The 18,680-nt window shown below is 37.2% G+C and overlaps 1 protein-coding gene across 1 annotated transcript in view; it reads left to right on the top strand.

Annotated features, from left to right (window-relative positions):
• Positions 1–18,680, top strand: part of LOC105085558 (transport and Golgi organization protein 1 homolog) — a 111,336-nt gene that overhangs the window by 51,227 nt on the left and 41,429 nt on the right. The window contains exons 10-12 of the mRNA XM_064482266.1: positions 4,803–4,870; positions 5,694–5,896; positions 6,482–9,156. The gene's annotated coding sequence lies outside the window, so the exon portion shown is untranslated. The remainder of the gene's footprint in view (positions 1–4,802; positions 4,871–5,693; positions 5,897–6,481; positions 9,157–18,680) is intronic.

The raw sequence follows: 18,680 nt of genomic DNA, 5'->3' as shown, positions 1-18,680 counted from the left end.
ATATTTTCAGAGCATTACACCCCCCCAAAATAGGATATACATTCTTTTCAAGAGCACATGGAACATTTTCCAGGATTGATCACGTACTTGGGCACAAAAGAAACCTCAACAATTTTAAGAAGATAGAAATTATCTCAAGCATCTTTACTGACCACAGTGCTATAAAAATGGAAATCAACAACAGAGAAACAAAGGAGAAAAAAAGGAAACCATGGAGATTAAAGAAAATGTTATTGAAAAAACAATGGGTCAATGACAAAATCAAAGCTGAAATTAAAAAATACCTTGAAACAAATGACAATGAAAGCACAACCACTCAAAACCTATGGGACACAGCAAAGGCAGTGCTAAGAGGGAAGTTTACAGCGATACAGGCCTTCCTCAAAAAAGAAGAACAATCTCAAATAAACAATTTAACCCACCACCTGAATGAATTAGAAAAAGAAGAACAAAAAGCCCCAAAAAGCAGCAGAAGGAAGGAAATAATAAAGATCAGAGAGGAATTAAATACAATAGAGATTAACAAGACCATAGAAAAAATCAACCAAACCAAAAGCTGGTTTTTTGAACAAGTAAATAAAATCGACAAACCTCTGGCCAAACTCACAAAGAAGAAAAAAGAGAGAGCACAAATTAGCAAAATAAGAAAGGAAAATGGAGAAATTACAACAAACAGAAATACAGAATATCATACGAGAATATTATGAAAAACTATATGGAACCAAACTGGATAACCTAGAGGAGATGGACAAGTTTCTGGAAACATACTGCCCACCAAAACTGAATCAAGAAGAATCTGAACACTTGAACAATCCGATCACTAGAAAGGAAATAGAAATAGCAATTAAAAACCTCCCTACAAATAAAAGTCCAGGACCGGACGGCTTCACCGGGGAATTCTACCAAACATACAAAGAAGAACTCATACCAGTCCTTCTCAAACTCTTCCAGACGATTGAAAAGGAGGGAATACTCCCAAACTCATTCTATGAAGCCACCTTCACCCTGATACCAAAACCAGGCAAAGACACTACAAAAAAAGAGAATTATAGGCCAATATCACTGATGAACATAGACGCCAAAATCCTCACCAAAATTTTAGCAAATAGAATCCAACAACACATAAAAAAGATTATACATCATGACCAAGTGGGATTCATCCCAGGGACACAAGTCTGGGATGAACTTGTGTTCATCCATACGCAAATCAATCAGTGTAATACATCACATCAACAAGAGAAAGGACAAAAACCACATGATCATCTCAATCGATGCAGAAAAAGCATTTGATAAAATTCAACACCCATTTATGATAAAAACTCTCGCCAAAGTGGGTATAGAGGGAACATATCTCAACATAATAAAAGCTATATATGACAGACCTACAGCCAGCATAGTACTCAATGGTGAAAAACTCAAAAGCTTCCCACTAAAATCTGGGACAAGACAAGGATGCCCACTATCACCACTCCTATTCAACATAGTCCTGGAAGTCCTAGCCACAGCAGTCAGGCAAGAGAAAGAAATAAAAGGGATCCAAATTGGAAAAGAAGAGGTAAAAGTGTCATTATATGCTGATGACATGTTACTATATATAGAAAACCCTAAAAGGTCCACACAAAAGCTACTAGAGCTGATTGAAGAATTCAGCAAGGTAGCAGGTTACAAAATTAACGTTCAAAAATCAGTTGCATTTCTTTACACTAATGATAAATCAACAGAAGAAGAAAGTAAAGAAACAATCCCCTTTAAAATAGCACCCAAAGTAATAAAATATCTGGGAATAAATCTAACCAAGGAGGTGAAAGTATTATACACAGAAAACTATAAACCATTGATGAAGGAAATTAAAGAAGACTTAAAAAATGGAAAGACATTCCATGCTCTTGAAGTGGAAGAATCAATATTGTTAAAATGGTCACACTGCCCAAGGCAATCTACAGATTTAATGCAATCCCTATCCAATTACCCAGGACATATTTCACAGAACTAGAAAAAATCATAATAAATTTCATATGGAACCATCAAAGACCTAGAATTGCCAAAGCATTACTGAAGAGAAAGAAAGAGGCTGGAGGAATAACTCTCCCAGACTTCAGACAATACTATAGAGCTACAGTCATCAAGACAGCATGGTATTGGTACCAAAACAGACATATAGACCAATGGAACAGAATAGAGAGCCCAGAAATGAACCCACAAACTTTTGGTCAACTAATCTTCGACGAAGGAGGCAAGAATATACAATGGAATAAAGATAATCTCTTCAGCAAATGGTGTTGGGAAAACTGGACAGCAGCATGTAAAACAATGAAGCTAGAACACTCCCTTACACCATATACAAAAATCAACTCAAAATGGATTAAAGACTTAAACATAAGACAAGATACAATAAACCTCCTAGAGGAAAACATAGGCAAAACATTATCTGACATACATTTAAAAAATTTTCTCCTAGAAGAAATAAAAGCAAGAATAAACAAATGAGATCTAATGAAACTTACAAGCTTCTGCACAGCAAAGGAAACCAGAAATAAAACAAGAAGAAAACCTACGGAATGGGAGAAAATTTTTGCAAGTGAAACCGACAAAGGCTTGATCTCCAGAATACATAAGCAGCTCATACGACTCAATAAGAAAAAAATAAACAACCCAATCCAAAAATGGGCAGAAGACCTAAACAAGCAATTTTCCAAGGAAGACATACAAATGATCAAAAGGCACATGAAAAAATGCTCAATATCACTAATTATCAGAGAAATGCAAATCAAAACTACAATGAGGTATCACCTCACACCAGTCAGAATGGCCATCATTCAAAAATCACAAATGACAAATGCTGGAGAGGCTGTGGAGAAAGGGGAACCCTCCTACACTGCTGGTGGGAATGCAGTTTGGCACAGCCATTGTGGAAAACAGTGTGGAGATTCCTCAAAAGACTAGGAATAGAGTTACCGTATGACCCAGGAATCCCACTCCTGGGCTTGTATCCAGAAGGAACCCTACTTCAGGATGACACCTGCACCCCAATGTTCATAGCAGCACTATTTACAATAGCCAAAACATGGAAACAGCCTAAATGTCCATCAACAGGTGACTGGATAAAGAAGTGGTATATTTATCCAATGGAGTACTACTCAGCCATAAAAATCGACAACATAATGCCATTTGCAGCAACATGGATGCTTCTGGAGAATGTCATTCTAAGTGAAGTAAGCCAGAAAGAGAAAGAAAAGTACCATATGTGATCGCTCATATGTGGAATCTGAAAAACAAAAACAAAAACAAACAAAAACAAATCTTAAATACAGGACAGAAATAGACTCATAGAGAATACAGACTTGTGGTTGCCAGGGGGGCGGAAGGTGGGAAGGGATAGACTGGGATTTCAAAATTGTAGACTAGATAAAAACAAGATTATACTGTATAGCACAGGGAAATATACAAAAAATGTTACGGTAGCTCACAGAGAAAAAATGTGACAATGAGTGTGTATATGTCCATGTATGCCTGAAAAATTGTGCTGAACACTGGAATTTGACACAACATTGTAAAATGAGTATAAATCAATAAAAAATGTTAAAAAAGAAATATTTATAGCATGAGATTGATTGTTTTATACTTCCTGTGGAAATTCTGGAAAGAAAAATAATGATGTATTTACTCGGGATTAGCCTGGTACTTTTGGAATACAGGAAGGAATTGGTAGACTTGAAAGTCTATGTTGTTTAATATTAATTTTTACTTCCTTTAGATCAGTTCTCCTAATACATAATAATTTGAAAGTGATGCTGTGAAGATAGGAATTACTTTCTGGTAAATTTCAAACAAAATATGTCTTTCATCAAGAAAAATTTAAATAATTTATATTCAGGACTTATGTGCTAATTAGGATTTCTTTTAGAATACGCTTTGTACCATAGCTGAATCAAACGAATTTATATATGCCTATGACTTATTTATCATTCTGCAGACTCAGTATATCATCATCTATTACAACATACGAATAAAACATGATAACTTTATTAAACTTAAGAAAGAGTAGCATAGTGTTTGAGACTTAGTGTTAACTGTCAGAATAATCGTGTCAGAGCAGGGCTGTCCTTTTGTTACGAGGAAAAGGTGTGCTCCTGTTGGTAGCTTCACCATCGTTTATTTAGATAGAGTGGCGGCGGTGAGGGGCTGCCCCGCAGACCCATCCACCTGGCCAGATTTTCTGGGAAGCTCCGGCTGGCGGAGCAGCAGGGATTTCCAGGGGAAGTGGAGCTCCTGTGTTTCTTGAAATCCTTGTGGGCTACAGTGGTCCCAAAGTGTCCCTTCCTCAGGCTTCGCACCCTGGACACTTTGAACAGCCACGCTTATTCTTTACCTTGTTGTGGAGTGTCTGTACTAATGTCTTTTTGGCCATCTGTTTATGTTTTAATAGCTCAGCTTTCACAGCTGACAGGCATAGGAAAAGAAAACTTTTGGAAAACTCATCACTAAGCAGCAAGTTATTGAAAGTAAATGGAAGTAATTTAAATTTATTCAGCTATAAGAATTGATTGAGATCTAGTCACTGTTTGATGACAGTTCTAACATTAATGTTGCCCCTTGTAAACTTTTGTAACTGTATGCCTTGGACTTGGGTTATTTTACAAAATGTTTGCCACTTGTACTAATGATCCTTGATGCGACTCAGTTCCCCAGGGGTTCCGTCTGTCAGTGCTTTCCCTCTGTCAGGATTGTTGCTCTGCTCCTCTGCCTTAGTAAGCGTTTGTTCTTATCACTTACTCAGCTGCCTTATTACTCTGTTTCTGTAGGATCCCACAGATCCTTGCTTCCTTCTGTTTAAGGTCCCCAGTGCAAACTCCAGGGGTCTGAAGTTTGGGTAAGTTTTCTTTCTTAGGACTGCATTAATACAGTTTCACCATAAAAGAATATGCTTCCTCATTCTTGTATCCACCTGTTACCAGATGTATGAGCCATGAATGGAGTAACAAAATGTAAAGATCACTAAATATTTCTAAATACAACAGTAGTTTCAACTTGCATCTACCCCCATGCTGTCATGCTTGCTATGTTTAGACACGCTTTTAACTAAAGTGTTACAATTTTGTGGAAGAAAGAGCTGACATGACGCTTTGGCTTGGATTGGTAGATTGACTTTCTACATGTAGTATTCAGATATCGTGGTTCATTTGTACAGCTAATCAGAAAACTAAACCTTAGTCTTTAAGGGAAGTCCAGGTGGTGTTTTAAGAAAATATATATTAATCATTCCCATCGCTTAGAATTAAAAGTTGGGGGACAGAAATACTTGGGATATATGTATTTATATTTTTTTCCAATTTGTAGTAGCTTTAATAGAATCTTAGACAAGTATTAAGTCCTAAACGTATTTCTTTGAAGGACTTGCCTGGTTTCTGCATTGTGTACTCCACAGTACTTAGTAATGCCAATTCCCTCATAAGCTTCCATAAGATATTCCCATTTATAACAGTTCTAGGATCAGAAACGGCCTTCTAAAAATATCCAGACACTTACACAGAGAGTAGAAAAGGAATTTGAAATATTCGTTGGACAGAAAAGAATCAGTTCCAAGCTGGCTTGATGCTAGAGTTTCAAGTTCAGCCCTTCACTCTGCTTTGATGTTTGAAACAGTTGGCCTACTCTTGGTATTACTGATGGCTGCCTCTTGTTCCATTTTACAGGGAAGCACCACTACCATCTGTGCCACAGGCCTTCGGAATTTTGGGAACACATGTTTCATGAATGCCATCCTTCAGTCCCTCAGATAATGTTGCAGCCAGAGCCTGAGTACCTGACGTCAGTTTTGAGTGGAACAGTTGAGAGCAAAGGCTGTGGGTTCCAATCCTGTCTCTGCCACTAACTCTAGTCTAGGAACTTGGGGCAGGTACCACAGCTCCTTGTTCAGAGAACCTAGTTCAATTATTGATTCTTAAGTATGGTCATAAGATTAGAGGTTTAGAAGACCTTGAAAATGTAAGATGAGCAGAAGCTGTGTTCGAGCTCTCCTTAAATATACTGACCTCGGCTTGTCTAGTCTTGCTCAAAGAAGTATTTCTAGTCACTACTGAATTATCCTGCTGACTATGTAGAGTGTACTTAAACAGTGTGGTTGGTGTCATGATTTGTTTTTATTTGAGGAAATTATTGAACACTTGGGAACAAACACCCAGGGAAGAAAGAAATGATGACAGTCTATAGATTGTGTGTGGGGGGTGGGGCAGGGAGGAGAGGGGATTGAGGATTTTTGAACAGAGGTTTTGCTCTGAGGTCTTTGTTTATTTCTGCAAAGTCATCTGCTTGTATTGTTTTCTTGGAGTAAATGAGGAGACTTAGTGAAAAACTCAATGTACAGTTCTAATGAGAAATTGAAAGGTGACATTTTCAAAGTCTGTATGTAGGTCTCAGAGTACTTTCTTCACAGTCTTAGTACATTTAAAAAAATAATTTTCTTCCCTTCTTTTTAAAATAGTAACATTGAGCAGTTTTGCTGTTATTTCAAAGAACTGCCTGCTGTGGAGTTAAGGAATGGGAAGACAGCAGGCAGGCGGATGTGCCACACCAGAAGCCAGGGGGACAACAATGTGTGAGTCTAAGAATGTGTCCTTTCTGGCTTTGAGCTACCAAGCAAATGACACTTACTAGTGATTTCCATTGCATTATGTGAGTTAATGGGCACATGCATTAAAAAAAACTCTTCTTCTAAAAATTGCATTTAAGTATCTAGCTGGCAGTCTTAATAATTATTGGAATTCTTTTATGTGTATTTACTAATAGGCAGGATAAACTTAGTACTCTGTCTACCTGCTGGACATTCTAAAAGTGACATGTGTATGAAATACAGTTCTGGGTATAGACCAGCATAAATATTGTTAGGCTTTGTGAACTGATTTGTCTGATAGGGTTAGGTAAACTGGTCTTGGACAATTAAATTAATTTGTACTTATTAAATTACTTATGGGGGCAGTACAGTAAATTTTCAGTTGAAGTGGAAGGGAAAAAAATTGACCAGTGATTATTGACAACCAATATGTATTCAAGTTCAATGCAGCCATGTTCTCGTTTGGGTTCAAAGATGTACCATATTATGATTGTAAAGGGTATCTTAACATTAGGAAATAGGGCTATGATTTAACATCTGTATACATTTTAATATAATATTTCCCTGCCTCCACATCCCTGCTCCCACATACCCTGTCACCCACATTTTAAGAGCCTAGATGACTGAGAGAGAATAGGAGACTGTGTTAGAACAGTGTGCAGCACGGAGCGTGCAGCAGGCCAGGGTGGGCGGGAACCTCTACACCAGACATGGGAGCAGGGAGGGCGTGATCTCACTGGAAGCGCTGTGTCAGATTACTTTGGTAGCAGCGTGTGGATGAGCTGGAATGTGCCTGTGTTCAAGGAGGCTTCACACTTTAGAGTAATTGGTTAGAGGAAATGGTGAAATGCACAAAAGTTCGGGAAGAATTAATAGTACTCGAGCATTAGCGTCATTTAAGGTGTAGTTACACATTGCAGAACTTGCCTCTGGCCATCTTCGGCAGAAAAGGAATGTCCTGAAATTGTTAGTGAGCTCACCATTACTGGATGAGTAGAAAATTGGGTCTGGTGTGCAGGCCTGCATAAGGATATCTCATCAGGACCCCTGCCCAGGGCCGCAGCAGAGTTCCCACTGCCCACATGGCTGGAGTTGGGTGCCGGATGGATGCTGCTGTCACTGCTGTCCCTGCCCTCCCGATGGTGCTCTTGGCCACCAGGAAGGGTTTGGCACTGTCTCAGCTTCTTTGAATCACTAACTCCTGCTTCACTCAGGCAGAACCCAGGCCACATGCCCAAGTCCTGGCTACCGGGGTGCTGAGAAAGCAAGTATCGGCCTTTTCAGCTTCTATGGTGGGAGGCAGGCTTGGACTCTCACAAGACTCTTCAGGTGGGGCTCCTCAAACACAGAAAGAGGGTTCAGGGACTAGGAAGTAAGAAATCTAAACCTATTGGATGACAGGGGTTGAGAAAGAAGATACTGAGATCCTCTGAGGCATCAGCCAGTCGTCTGTGAGTATGGCAGCTGTAGTGACAGACACGGACTGAAGTTGAGGACATTTATCAGTTTACCTACGTGCACTTAAACATGCGTGGTTTATTGTATGTCAAGTTGGAGGCTTATGTCACATGACCATCAGGCTCCTGGCTTTCTGCTGCACCCTCCCTGCAGTAAGGCTCTCATCCACAGAGCCCAGGGTGATGCTGGAGCACCAGCATTTCATCCTCATTCTAGCTAGAAGAAGAAGGAAGTGCTTAACAAGAAGGACTACTCTTTCTCTTTAAGGAAATTTCTCATAAGTTGGACACCCTCAAAGGAGCTCATGTGCCAAGGAGAAAATGGAAGTTGTATTCCTGTGAGAGAAGAGGCTATTGGATATAGAGGGACAGTAGGAAGGGTGCAGAGGTCACATTGCATTTCAAGAAATGAGGACATGCATTGGGGAATTCCTGTTGGAGCTAGGAGACTCCTGAATCAAAGCAGTCATGGGAAAAATCTGGCTTTCAGATTTGGCTTTGAGAGTCATTGGTATAGAGTTGAGTGTTGATCTTTGAGTCCAGATGAACTCTCTGAAGCAGAGATGAGCAGATGGTCACACACTAAGGTCTGGGAAATGCTCCTAGTGAGGGCTAAGAAGGAAAAATGCAGGAGACAGAGGAAGAGATTGCATTCCTTATTTTAAGTTTTTTAAAATGAACATTCTTAACTAATTGGTTTGTAACTTACCCATTGCTTTATTCTACAAGTATAACAGTACTTGGCACACTCAGAGTTCACTATACATTAAAAAACTAGTTTTGTCAGTAATTTCTGCTGTTTTATGTGGGTTTTTGAGATGCTGTTATTTAACTCTCAGACTTAGTTCAGAAGAGACCACACCCTTTTTATGTCTTCATTTTTTATTATGAATTTTAGACAACTGAACATAGTGTATTGAAATAATAGCCTCTCATGAAATGCTGAGGATCCCATCATCCCTTCCTCTTTTCCAGGTCTTTGGTGGTAGAGTTCAGAAAGACACTGTGTGCTTTATGGCAAGGTAGCCAGACTGCATTTAGCCCAGAGTCCTTATTTTATGTTGTTTGGAAGATTCTGCCAAATTTGAGGTAAGTTTTATTTAATGAAGGCTATTTGAAATATTAATATTAGTCCTTACACTGTTCCTGAGACAATTTCCAACAAAGTGGTGGCATTCTAAATAATAAAGGCTAGTGTTTGTTGGCTTTTTAAAAGGAGAAGAGCAGATGTTCGATATATTCAACTAGATAAATGTGTTTGTATAAATAATAGATAGACCTTTGAAATGTCTTTAACAAGAGGGTAGGGCATTTTGTTGTATAAAAACAAAGCCCTTCTAAATAATTTATGTGCCTTTGGAAAACAAACTGGACACATTTTCCTTGATTCTTTCAAAATCTTGTAAGCAATAATTATCATCATACACTGTATTGTTATTTGAAATTAAAAAATATCCCAAATGTAGTCAATAGGAAACTATGGTATTGTATTCACTGTTCTGGATTCTGAAGACCTTAGAAGACAAGTGAATTCCACTGAGATTCACTTTCCAGGAGGTAACATGATTACTAGGGTCACCTTCTGATGTGGCTGTAAGGTCACTAAGTTTTCCACATTCTCTGTCTAGTGTCATGTGAGTGGGCAGCCAGCCCTGCTGTCAGAGGATGTGCCCTCTTGCCCTAGGCTGTTCATCTCTGTGAGGAATCAGGTGTCAGCAGATTTGAGGCCCTGCTGGTGTTTGACAGCAGCCTTTGCCACCTTCTGCTGATTTTATCCTTCTGAAGCAAGTCATGGTTCTTCCTAGTTATGGTTTTTGCACCTAATTACATCTCTCTCCTTTGAAACAGCATGCTGTAGTGAAACAGCAAGGTATCTGGCTCTATTGCCTAACAGTGGTTTAGATATATTGATAGTTTGGAGAAATGTTTAAAGGGTAACAACTTCAAAAGGCTATAATTTGTTGCCTTAGTGAAGAACCTAGCCTTGAGGATCAGATGTAATTGACTTGCATTACCCTTGTCTTTGTTGTGAAGGAAACTTCTTTTATGTTTGATGTCGTTTAAGTCCCCTCTCAGGCAAGATGAATTTTGTAACAATTTTAGAATTTCTTGACTCTAAATAGGAAAGGTAGAAATGACTGTTAAGTTACCATTAATCAGGCTTGGATTTATTAGAAAATTTCTAACAATCACCTACTCAGACTGTTGATAGAGTTTTAATATTTCTGTTTTATTATTATATAAAAACAGCTTCCATTTAGTCAGAATCAAAACATTTCCTAGTCTTAGAAATAGAGACTTTTTGTTGTCTGGTGAAGGTCACAAATTGAAACAGATTCCTATAACTTAGCTTTATAAAACAGCTGAGTGTTCCATGATCTCCTGTAGGTCAAAAAAAATATGTTTCTAATGGTAAAGGAAACAGTAGAAAATAATATATTTTGGTACAAGAGAATCAAGAGAATCATGGTGTGGTTGGATATACTTGTTAATGTAGAATGTACATTATTTGTACAAGTCCATATACTTGTATAATGTATATTATTTATGCAAGTACATGTCCATGTACTTTTTAATGCACAGTGGCAGATTGTTTTAAAAAGGGATGGATATGTGTTTGATGAAAATGCAAATTGATGTAACTACAAGGTCCTAGTTTTCATGATCCATTTTAGAAAGTGCTTAGACATTAGGTTATTTTGGTAAGAGAAAAAAAACATTTTTATATGTGATAGAATTTGAAATGTGACTGGAAATACTAACCTTACTATTGAATCATAAAAAAAAAAAAAGTTGTGTTGAAAAAGTTTAAAGCACCTCGTTGGATATTGAAAGGAACTAACGTTGAATACTTTTGACTGAATTTTGATATTTTGTTCATAATAATCTTATCAGAAGTACTTGAACATGTGTTGATATTTAATTGCTAAATAGTTTAGAAACTTTTATGAAATGCTAAATGCTAAATTGACTTCTGATTTAGCTTTCATTGATTAGGCAGATCATTTCCATAATTTATAATTCCCAGAAGAAACTTAAGGAAAAGGGGGAAAATATGTATTGAGGGAAAATCTGGTTGTAGTCCATATTTTCAGGCATGTTTTTAAGTTGTAGAACTCTTTCTTGAAGAGAATTTAATGTGTGAAACATGGAGAAAGTGAGGAGGAAGGAGCAGGGAGCCTCCCTGAACTCTGAGCAGCAGCCCTTCCGGGCCTGCTGCCCTCCCACTCTGGCGGGGCCCACGGGGCCACATGGGGCCACACAGGGACTGACAGTCTCTGTTTGCTCCAAGGGGCCATCAGCAGCAGGATGCCGGCAAGTTCATGTGCTACCTGCTCGACCACCTGCACTTGGAACTCCAGGGCAGTTTCAGTGGGATTTCCTGCTCAGCAATTCTGCAGGAGAATTCTGCTCTGTCTGCAAGTAACAAATGTTGCATGTAAGATTTGGCCTCCATTTGCTTTCTAGGAAGACTTCAGACATTTCTATTGCTGTTATTGTTTATTACATTTATAATGGACAGTGGAGAGTGTTCCTGGACCTCTGCTAAAACTTTTACACACTTGAACTTTGTGACTGAGTGGACTAGCACATACCTCCTTCTTCTAGACCAGAGGCATCTTGTAATTATTTGCATCTTGGTTTAGCTAGGATTGTTATTTACTATCAGTTATTTTAACTTATTTACAATTTATGCACTTAAAATTTTTCTTCCAAATGTACTGAATAATGGATAGGTGACTTAATTTTCATATACTGAAATAATTTGTTCACTAATAATGAAGGCTTACAATATTTTCAATGTGAATTTTCCTAAAGCCTCATTTTGGACTTAAATTTTCCTAGAATATGTCTGTTTTTTAATCAACTTGAGGCATTTGTAAGTTTTCAGAATTCTTTCTTGCCTCTCAATATGAACAAAACAAACTTTTAGTTCACTTTCCCAGGTACTAAGACCCCTAAATGTACACGGAGATCAGAATGTTTGTTTTGCTTGAGGAAGAGATTGTTGACTTGTATTTCAGCTTGGATTTTGGTTAATTGTAGTCTCCTATTGTTCAGATTTTTAAGAAAAGTTTTATATTGACCTGTGCAGGAAAGGAATGTATAAGGCAGACTCCCCAAAGAGTGAAAAGAGTAAGTAATATACAGGGGTGGCTGCAGTATTACTGCCTGTTCATCTGCAAATCGGATTTCATGTGAGATGGGGCTTTTACATCACAGAGCAGTCTCACAGTGGCCCTGGCCTTGTCAGCGGGCACTAAGAACTGCCTGCTTCTTCACATGCTTGGCCCTCCAGGTCCTGTGACTGAGATTCACCTTAGACTCCAGTACAGAAGGGAAAGGATCTGTGACCTGGGGGCACTGTCCTTACTGCCAGCACCGAATTGCACACAGCAGTAGATGAAACCTTCTGCTTTGTATCTGATGCTGGTGTGTTCATACACAGAGGAGATGAAACTGGGTTCCTTAACGGACAGTCTGTGCAAGTTGGGGGGGTCTTTATTATTTGATACACAGGGTGTCCTTATGGAGTGAGTGTGTGATACTCACAAGGTGTTCTTTTGGTAACTAATGAGTTTTCAGTATTAACTCTTTCATAATATTTTCAAGAATAGTAATTGTACATTCCTTTAGTGAGGAACAAAAAATTAATGTCAGATATTCAAAATTCAGGTTTCCTTATATTTTCTTAAATTCAATGGATACATTTCAGGATCAGGATTGTACTGACTAAAACTACAAAATTTATTTATTTGTATAAACACATCCAACCCTACTGAAGTTGGGGGTGGGAGACATATATGGCAGATGAGTTTTATTAATATGTAGAAAATCATTAGTGCCAATATAAAGGACCTTCGCAGCACAACAGCCTGTCCAAGTAGCCAGTATGTAAACACTCTTGGTGTGCAGTGTAACAAATGGAACAGCAATTTTGAAATTAATTGCAAATGTTGTTTTAAGTCATTGTATGCCTAAACTTAATGTCATACATATCAGATAGCCAAGACTTGATTAATTTCTTTTTTTATAGGAAGAAATTCTAAAGGAAGAAGTACTTTGAGTTGAAACATACTGTTTGTAATAAGGCAGTTTCCATTTTAATTAAAGGCAGCAGTGTATGTGAACATCAGTATGAACAGATCAGGCCTTTTATTTTCAGTAGATTTTTAAAAAATGTGTCCTTTATGACAGCCATTAAATCTAAAACCTGAAATAGCCACTATATCCTGTAACTCCTGAAGTATCTTCCCTTTTTAACTGACTAAAGACATATATCTTATAAACAAATTTATATATATATATATGTATGTGTATATACATATATATATATATATATATTTTATTCTTATGGACAACTTTTAAGAAAAAAGCTACAAGATATTTCTTCTGCCAGTAAGGAAGGAAGCCCTTTCTTAGAAAAGGAAGCAAACTTTAAAAGTAAGAGAATTGCTTGGGTAGGTTTTGTCTGTCTCTTGCTCCAAGTAGGTTTAGCTTGGAGCAACTCACAGTACAGTTCAGTGTACTGGAAGTGTTACTGATTGCAAGTGACAGAAACCACCTCAAATTGCTGTTAAGGAAAAAGAGCAATTTACAGGCCTAAGTAACTGCAGAAGTGCCGTCATGTGTGTTAGCGCACTAGGTGAGGGCCATGTGTCTGCTGCAGTCCTGTTAATGATGGCACGCAAATGAAGCATCCTCAATATCCATTAATATTGGCTCAGTTCAGAGAAGGAGGGAGCATAGTGTTAAGAGCAGGTGCTCATGTCAGACCAGCTGTGTGAACTTGGACCAAGTTACTTGACCTTTGAACCTCAGCTTCCTGATCTGAGAAATGGGGATAATGGTGGAATTATAATAGTGTTTTAAATGAGCTTTTTAAAAGGCTTGTTGACAATAACACCCAGCACTCCAATTGTGAAGTGACACCTCCATCAATAATTACTAAATATGTATTAAATTTGTTCACCTTTTTTCCTCCAAATATGACCATCTCAAAAATCTGAAACTATCTTTGATAGAAGTTGTTCAAAGTAAAGTGAGAGAGCTCCCTGAGTAATATGAGGCTTTGTAAAGGCTCCAATGTACAATTCCCTCTCTTCTGAGGGGTACACTTGGGAAGAAAGGGGTCCTCCTCCCCTGAGAACAGGCATGTATGTGATCAGCTTGTTAGTAATGGTAAGCATTCAGTGTTGCTTGTGGAGAAAGTGATGAGACTGAAAGAGGGCTGGGGGGAGGCCAGTCAGTGGCGTAAACCTTTTATTTCATATACATCTATTAGAGCTTTGAAGTTTTTGTATTCTTAAAATTTAAATGAATATATATGATGTATATGTCCCCCCAAAAAGAGTCATCTTTAGGAGCTCTTAGACATATTTACTTTTTTACTGAATTGTTCCCTGTGTGGTGATTTTCTTTAGAAATGGAGCATCTACAGTCGTCACGGCTGTATTTGGAGGCATCCTCCAAAATGAAGTTAACTGCCTCTTATGTGGGACAGAATCTAGAAAGTTTGATCCATTCCTAGGTAAGGCGTATTTTGCATCTGGAAGTTTGATAGTGTGTTAAAATAATAACTAATGTTTCCTTTGAAAGTGAAGACAGTAAAGAGATAAATCTTAAAAAGTAATTTCAAAAACTGATGTATTTTGAGTGTAGTTATATGCTTTTAACAGTCCTGTTTTCCTATTTATTTTTAAGACCTTTCTTAGATATTCCAAGTTAGCTCAGAAGTAAGCACTCTAAGAATCAAGAAAATGGACCATTTTGTTCATTATGAGGTAAAGATACTTTAACGGTCTAGAATTCTTTTTCCCCTGTGAAGTAACTGGACAAATTTCTAAGCTCTATCTATATGTGCTATATGTGCTGTGTTGTTAACTGTTCTGATGAATTTGTGTTATCACTTAACAAAAGTGAAACCTGAGTGTCGCTTTCAAGCTAAAAAAATTCGGTTTAGCAAGAATGCCTGCCAGAGATTTTAGGTCAAACTAAATATTTCTCACCTTTCTCCTCTTTTTAAATATTAGTTTTAAACTTGAAAGTCTGCAATGAAACTTTTTCTGATCTAATGAAATACAGTTTATTCTCTGGATATTCCACTAGAACACAGAGAAATAACACTTACAAAGCTTTGCTAAATTATGGTGTCATTTAATATGTTGTATGACTAATAATGTGAGAACTCTAGTGATGATACAACTGTTGGTTAAGCCTGAGGCCTTGATTTTAATTGTGAGATTATTAAAATTCACATTTACTTTGAGAGAGTTTTGAAGAAATGTTTTCCCTTGATGAGTGTTAACTGCTTAGTCAAGGCAAAAGAGCTGCCCTTGACCAACCACTAAAATGACTATATTTTCTCTTTATTTATAAAAAGAAACTAGGATAGAAAAAAGAAAGAGGATCTAGTGTGCGTTCTCTCATTAAGCACCTCTGCACTGAAGGCAGATAACAGAATTCCTACCTTGAATTGCATGTCCACTAAAAGTAATTTTCTTTTCCTCTTCAACTGTTTTAGGAAGTATTGTCATAATGATTAATAAACATATAATATATTTTCTTAGAAAATAGAAGATTCTATTGATCTAAAACTGCACTGTCCAATATAGCAACTGTGAGTCACATGTGCCTATTAAAATTTAAAATTGGGTTGCTCAGTTACACTAGCCATATTTACAGTGCTTGGTAACCACGTGTGGCTAGTGGCTAGTGGCTAGTGGCTAGTGTACCGATCAGCACAGACACAGAATGTTTCCATTGCTACACAAAGTACTATTGGACAGCGCTGCTCTGGAATCAAGTTACCCTGCAAAATGTACCTGCATACACTTTGTAGATGCTTTTAGTGTGTTTCCCACCTATGTTGATCGTCTCTTTTGAACAGAAGTACAGAAGAAATTTAAGGAAGGCCCCATCCACTCCACTTCCCCCTAAAATATGTGGCTACAGTATGTTTCTCCAAAACTCTTTTTTGGCCTATTTGAGATTAAGAAAATATCACAATGTACTTGATGGCAAATGTCACCACTTTCCCTTTATATTTATGGCACATGAATATAGGCTAACTAAATCATAAAACAAACATTATTTGATCATTGAGAGGGGAAATCAGTGAAAAGTAAATATTTTCAGAAATTGGCATCCCACTATATAATCTAAATTAAATTATGACTTCATCTTATAATTTCAGTAAGAACAGTAATATTGATGTTACTACAAAAAAAAGTCCCTTTATATATATATATATATATGTGCATGTATTTGAAAACTATTTCCTCATGCTTAACAAAATCCAGTTAGTATAAATATAGATGGATTTTGATTGGAAGACCCAGAGACACTCATTTGTTCAGGATTATTTCCTTCCTTCCTTCTGTGCTGAGTTCCCCACCCCTATCCCAGGTTGGTCCTGTACATGGTTATTATTGCCTTCCATAGCATTTCACTTATGCTTATCCCTGAATGCTCTCATGAGAGGCTTTCCTTTCTTGAGGCCACCCAGGAGAGTGTCTTGACAGCTTCCCGAGGTGGTTGACTGGTGCTACAACAGGAAAGTGGCAAATGGCATTCGCCTCACATCCCAAGCAGTATTTTTCTTGGCATCTGATGTGATTGGTATTAGTGTCAGGGGGCCCAGACCATCCTGAGGCGTTAAGGGTTTGGCTGGAAACATGTCTCCCGTATTCTCAGCTGGCTTTCCTTTGGACTGTCAGACTTAAATTTTATTTTGTTAAAGAGCCTACTGTCTGCTTTAAAAAGTGTATGATAGGGTCTGGTAGTGCTGCATTCTCTTTTTATTTACCACTAATCTCAATTAAGAGCACTTTTTTTTTCTTGGGCAATGCAGAGTGTGATGAATTTTAGTTGACTGATAACCATTTCTTTACTAAATGGGGGTGGAGATGTGTGATTACATGATAAGTCTTTTGCTTTTACATGCTTATAAGTCTGCTTGGCAAGAATTTCTTGTGTGCTTTTTGGATCTGTAATTGTTAAAGTTACCTTTCATTTAAAAAGGAAAGGTGATGGTGAGAAAGACCACTGGCATTTGAAATTATGTAATTGAGAGGATGCATAGTAAGACAGTTTAAAATAACCCTGGGTCTGAAACCTAACAATGATACCATCAAAAAGGAAAGAAAACGTAACTTACTCTTACTAATACTATATAAATCAAAGAATCCTAGATAAAATGCTAGCAAATAGAATTTAGTGCTGTACTAAAACAATGGAGACCACGTAGGATTTATCCCAATAATGCAAGACTGATTTAATCAGTAATGGATTTGGAATTTAATCAAAATTTATTTGGGCATTTTAATTTTTCTCTCCTAAAAAATCATACTTTCTAATATTACAAAAAGAAAAAAAGCACTGTTATTATAGGAATAGGCATGTTCTTTACTTGTTGAGGATTATCCATCAAAAGCTATCAGTGATTATCATAATTACTAGTGGAGCACTAGTGACTTTCCATTACAGTCAGGAATCTGAGTGAGGGACGAGGCAATAGATGAGGAAGAGAAACAAGAATAAGGAAGAGAAAAGACCCAAGGTATTGACATACCTAGAAAGTTTCAAGAGAATCAGTTGGAAGTGGGGGAAGAATGTGTAACAGTAGCTGTCTCTGGAGAGCAGGAATGATCAGGAGGTCTACTTTTCTAGCCTTCAATTAAAAATTAAATGCAGATATTAATTTGATGAATAAATTAACATGGTAAAAAGTTTAGTCAGATGACCAAACAAAATAAATAGGCAAAAAAATTGCTTTCCTGTATATAGCAAAGGATCCTATTCACAGTTGTAGTAAAAGCTCAGAGTACTTAAAAATAAAGTTAATGAGAAATATGCAAGATTCGATGAACAAATTATAAAGCATTATAGAAGGACAGACAGAGCCATGTCATGTTCTTGGATGAGAAGACCCAACATGATGGAGATGTCAGTTTTCCCCAAAATTACTCCCTAAATGTATTCTAATTACTTAAGCATTTCTTCCATAAGCAGATATTCTTAACAGAGACTAAAAAAGTTTTAAAACAAAAATAATGGAGAAGGGCAGAGATGAAGCAAGTAATATCCTAGAAGTACTAATGTAGCAGGTGCTGGGCAGAAATGTGTAGGAGGGAATGTATTATATGGCAAGGGAAAAATTTCAAATCAGTGGAGAAAAGAAGAAATTAGTCAATAAATGGTATTACTATAAGTGAAAAATTATGTGGGAAACATTAATTTCATTCCTACCTCATATCTTCCCAAAGTAATGAGAGATTTCAGGATTTAGTGTGAAAAATAAAACCACAGGGATGTTATAGGAAAACATCTTTTTGATATTGTTGTCAGGGAGAGATCCTTCTAAGTATATCACCAAGGCCAGAAATTCATAGATTTAACTGTATAATGGTAAATGATGCCATAAACAAAAGTAGAAAAAGATGATAAACTTGAAACAAATATTTGTAATGTATATAAAAAAAGTACTTGAGCAAATACATGAATAAGGAGAAATGCACGTGGTCAATTTACATCTGAAGAAGATACTAAGTCTCACTTATTCAAGAAAGTATAAGTGAAGCAAAATTGGTCAAAATGATATAGATGAATCC

The sequence above is a fragment of the Camelus dromedarius genome, chromosome 35, assembly GCF_036321535.1.
Source record: "Camelus dromedarius isolate mCamDro1 chromosome 35, mCamDro1.pat, whole genome shotgun sequence".
In the NCBI taxonomy this organism is placed as follows: domain Eukaryota; kingdom Metazoa; phylum Chordata; class Mammalia; order Artiodactyla; family Camelidae; genus Camelus; species Camelus dromedarius.
This window is presented reverse-complemented; position numbering and strand designations above follow the sequence as displayed.